The 5,215-nt window shown below is 43.5% G+C and overlaps 1 non-coding gene across 1 annotated transcript; it reads left to right on the top strand.

The window, feature by feature from the left end:
• The first annotated feature begins 4,688 nt into the window (after nt 1–4,688).
• On the top strand, nt 4,689–4,795 carry LOC120252298. Its single transcript, XR_005533839.1, has one exon. It is a non-coding gene; the product is annotated as a small nucleolar RNA R71 (small nucleolar RNA).
• Nucleotides 4,796–5,215: the final 420 nt, after the last annotated feature.

Here is a 5,215-nt window from a genome sequence, read left to right on the forward strand (position 1 = left end):
ATGAATGGAGAATGTTAGGATGAAGAGGGACGACGATCCTTTAAAAAGAACTCATGCCTCTTGACGTTCTGTATATTTGCACGGGAGTGCAGAAATTACTCACGCCCGTGCGCCTCCACAACGAATAGCGACAGGGTAGACGCATGCCCTTGTGTGCTCTCGAGATAACACTCAGTCTCTCTGAATGCAACCACATGGGTGTGGGGAAAATACCCACACCCATTCTCCCGACCAACAAAGGCTTCTCTAGATGGAGAGAGCTCTTCCGCATGCCCCTGTGTGCTCTCGAGATAACGCTCCTGTGCCTTCTCTAGATGGAGAGAGCTCTTCTGTAGAGTTTCACACGGGCATGCGGAAATTATCCACGCCCGTGCATTTTTCACAAGTTCACCCACAGGGGTAAGTCCATGCCCCTGTGTGCTCTCAGTATAAGTTTCTAAGTCTCTACAGGAAAATGCACGCCCGTGTAGAAATTACCCACGGGCGTGTGAAAGTCACGATGTCACTCACAGGGGCGTGTCCACACCCTTGTGTCTTCTCTGGATGAGCTCGCAGTACAAATCCACGGGCGTGCAGAAATTCCACACGGCCGTGCGTTTTCTCTGGATGCCTAAAAAAACTCTGCTGGCTCTGCAGAAAATTCCTGAACACGTTTATACACTCAGAGCCTGCCCTATTATGCAAACTATACTAGTGAAAAACATGGGAAACCAGCTCAAGCGACCAAAACTTTGCCAAATCATATGAAAACATACGATGACATTAAAAACACACAATAAAACACAGCAAAAGCATCTAAAAATCAAGACACCAACACTTAACACTTTATTCATGCAAACACTAAACTACTCAACAATGAAAACAGTAAACAGTTTGGTTTCCTCCCAAGAAGCGCGTGTTTTACGTAAGCAAGCTTGACGTACCTTGTCTTACCTCACGCGGGTTCATAGATGAAGGTTGCCCTCTTACCCTTTGATAAGTGCTTGTGTGTTAAGAATGCAAAGTATTCTTTCCTTACGATGAGCATTACTTTTATCAGGTTTAAGCGCTAATACATGTATATTTGTGTTCTTTTGGGCATGTAGGGTTGTGAAGCTAAGTATTAAGAAAAGAGGCCAAAAGTAGATGGTGAACGCACTATTTGGTGGAATCTTGGAAGCAACAAACGCGAAGACACAAGTGAGGGTCTAACATATGTGAATGTGTGCCAACCTCCATGTATTCAAGCCATTATAATGAGTTGGAGGGGCACGAAGGCAGTCACATTTGCGTATTCCATCTTGTGCAATGATAGCAAGATCTTCACCAATGAACCCGTTTATTAAAGAAGCGACGCTATCTATGGCATAAACATGTGTCCGTTTATGTTGCCTCGATCAAAAGTGGATTCAGGAGTGTTTTTTTGGGGGGGGTGTGCAGTAGTAGGCACCATAGGAAATCACTGTAGCAATTTACTGTAGCAGTTTGTTCACAATCGGCCGAATATCAGAATTCCAGAGAATCTAAACGGGCGTGTGGATTCCCGATTCCAGCCTACTTAAAGCCATTTTTCAACACGATTTTAGCATTCTTTTCTCAATTCTTTCCGAAACTTGAGAGAGGATTGCAGATAGGGTTTAGAGGGGTTTTGGCAAGGCTTTTGGAGTGGTTCTCCTGCATTGACACCGCGCACCACATGGAAGAAGGTTATTGGGGGAGCTTTCATCGGCATCGATTCATCGAGGTGTGCCCTAGGTTTGACAAGGGAACCTTTGGAGAGGACAAGGCGACTCCACAAGACCATCAATATGAATATCAAGGGGATTTTTCAATGGATTGCTTGTTTTTACATTCAATATAATTGTTGATTGTAACCAGATCCATGGAGAGCAAAACCCCCTAGTGGGTACTTAGATTTGTGAACCCTAGGATGCTATTGTTTCTTTAAACCTTTTATTATGCTTTCCTTAACTGAATTTTTAATTGAGTTCTAATCTTAAATGCTTATTGAATGATTTCTCCTTTAGAATGGCACTACGTTTGAGATTCTATATTGGTAACCTTTGTGGATGGGTGACACACCATGAGGGTTAGACAAAGCAAGATTGGAGAGGGTTGAGAGGGTGAGTCGAGAGTTAGCGGAGCGCCCCCTTTCCCCTTTGATTTGATTCATCCTACCTCCATTTCCTCCAGTTCATTGCGGTCATAGTAGATTGAATGGGCTAAGGGATGACCTTCCACTAGGCTTAGATGCAGAGGCAATGGAGTGAAGTGTTCAAGTGATTTTAGCACTTAGGGCTTAATTGTGACTAGGGACCTTCCACCTGGACCAAAGGGTTAGGTCTACACATAGGAATAGTGTTTATCAATTGGAATCCCTAAAACTCATTGTGATTGTATACGAGTGCGAGGTTGAGAGATTGTTCAAATTCTCCTCTGAGACATGTATAGAGTTAGGTATGGTTGACCTTAGATTTGGGACCATGTATCTTAGGATCTCCATGAATCATTAATGCATTAGTTAGAAAGCATAATAGTTGGTTTTGCACTTGAAAAAATAATCCTAGGCAGAACAATATCCGAGTAGCCCATTTACATTGATTGCCTTTTTCCTCACAATTATTGTGCCTCTCTCTTATTTCTTTTACCTCTTTTTATATCACTCTCATTCATCATACCATCGATTTATTCTCATCATAGTTAGATAGCAATCGTTATGTTTCTATTCACTATTCCCTGTGGATACGATAACAACTCACCTGGGATTTATTACGTCGACACCCGTGCACTTGCGGTTTACACGCATATTCGGTCGTGTCACCCATAGCTTAAAAGCATGATGAACAAAGTCTCTTGAAGGTAGATGGTCAATTATCGGGCTGGGACCACCTAGCAAAGGTTCATCCAATTTGTTCAGTTCACGCCCATCTCCAATAGCCTTGGAGCGTTTCCTGTGGCGTCTCCTAGCCCTCTTCATCTTCTGTAGCACCTTCTTTAGGATACCCGGAGTATATGGTACTTCTTCAGTCGAACCAAGAACTATAACTTCTTCATTTTCCACCTCTTGGTAGAACAAACCCTCGTACGGGTCCGGATTGAACATTTCCTACATGTATTCATAAACAATCTCATCAGTAGTGTCTAGAAAGTACAAAGTATCATCGAAATCAAGAGAATGCCGCATGGCTATAGCAAGACGGTATGTGAGCTTGTCATCTCCAACTCTCAATGTTAGCTTCCCCACCGTCCATGTCAATCAATGTCTTGGAAGTCCACAAGAACGGTCTCCCAAGTATCAGAGGTACATCTGCATACTCATCGATGTCTAGCACCACAAAATCTATAGGAAAAATGTACTTGTCCACCTTGATAAGCACATCTTTGATGATACCCCTCGAATGTCTCACCATTCGATCCACCAATTGCAAAGTCATCCGAGTCGGTCTAGGCTTGCCCAAGCCTAGATTCTGAAAGAAGGTGTATGGCATGACTTTGATACTGGACACTGAGTTCGCCAATGCTATTTCTTCACCCAAATTGCCAATATTACAGCGAATGATGAAGCTTCCGGGGTCTTTCTTCTTGTTCGGCATGTTTTTTTTCAACACTGCCGAGCAAGTTGCATTTAAGATCACTGAAGCACTCTCCTTCAACTTCTTCTTGTTAGTCAACAAGTCCTTAAAGAATTTTGCATACTTAGGCATTTGGGCCAATGCCTCAACAAAAGGAATATTGATGTGGAGTTGCTTGAACAAACTCAGGAACTTCTTGTACTGTTCATCCCTTGGTCATTCTTCAATCTAGAGGGATAAGAGATTCTTGGCTTGAAATGTGGGGGTGCCACCTCCTTCTCTTTGGTTGCTCCTTCCTCAACCTCTATAAACTTTGGTGTGTGTTCATTGGGCCTCTCACTCGGAAGCCTACCTTCAACCTCACGACCACTTCTCAACGTGATTGCCTTCACATGCTCTCTTAGATTGGTCTCGGTATTACTCGGCAAGCTTCCTTGTGGCCTGTTTGATAGAGACTTTACAATGTGCCTCACTTGATTTTCAAGGTTGTACAAAGAGGTGGTGTGGTTGCGAAGTGTAGCATCAACTGATTGAAACCTTATATCTGACGATTGGACAAACCTAGTCAAGGCCTTCTCCAAATCAGTTATTCAGGTCTCCAAACCTGAAACTCGATTTTCCATGTTTGGGGCTTGTTGTTGGAAACCCAATGGCCCCATGGCCTTTTGTGGACCTTGGTTGCTCCACGAAAAATTGGGATGATTCTTCCAACCCGGATTATAGGTGTTGCTATATGGATACCCTCGGTTCCTCATTGCATTTCCTACAAAATTGACATTCTCAACCGAAGATGCATCACCAATAGAGATCGGCCAATCGGAGGGAGCATGTCTTCCACCACACCCGGTGCAAGTAGTCATGGCTGCCACTCTATTCGAAGTTAGAAGATCTAACTTCTTACTCATTGATTCTGCTTGAGCAGCCAATGAAGTTAATGCATCTATCTTATGGAGCCCAACGACCTTTTTCTTCTCCCTAACATTCCATTGGTAGCTATTTAACCCCGTTTCTTCAATTAGTTGACGGGCCTCACCGGGGGTCTTGCTACCTAAGATACCTCCTACTGCTGCATCCAAAAGTTGCCTTCTACTCGAACTCAACCCGCTATAAAAGGTCTGAATAATCATCCACTCTAGGAATCCGTGTTGCTGGCACTTTCTCAAGAGCTCATTGAACCTTTCCCACGTCTTAAATAGAGACTCCAATTCTGACTGTACAAAGGATGAGATCTCATTCCTAAGCTTTACAGATTTTTTGGGAGGGAAATAACGTGCCAGAAAAGCTTCTACCATCTCCTCCAATGAGGTAATCGATGCTCTAGGTAATGATTGTAGCCACTGCTTCGCTCTCCCCTTTAAGGAAAATGGGAAGGCTCTCAACTTGATGGCATCATCCGTCACCCCGTTTATCTTTAGTATATCACACCTCGAGAAAGTTCTCTATATGACTGTTTAGATCCTCATCGGCCAAACCATTGACTGTGCGAATTGCTAAAACATGTGGATGAATGTCGGCTTTAGCTCGAAGTTCTGAGCTGTAATCGGGGGACGCACAATACTCGATTGTGTCCCCAATACCGAAGGTCTGGCATAATCAGATAATGTCCGCTGTTGCTCATTCTGTTCTGCCATAATTTCAGATTCTTTTACTTCCAAATCAGCTAG

Source organism: Dioscorea cayenensis, chromosome 20 (assembly GCF_009730915.1).
Source record: "Dioscorea cayenensis subsp. rotundata cultivar TDr96_F1 chromosome 20, TDr96_F1_v2_PseudoChromosome.rev07_lg8_w22 25.fasta, whole genome shotgun sequence".
In the NCBI taxonomy this organism is placed as follows: domain Eukaryota; kingdom Viridiplantae; phylum Streptophyta; class Magnoliopsida; order Dioscoreales; family Dioscoreaceae; genus Dioscorea; species Dioscorea cayenensis.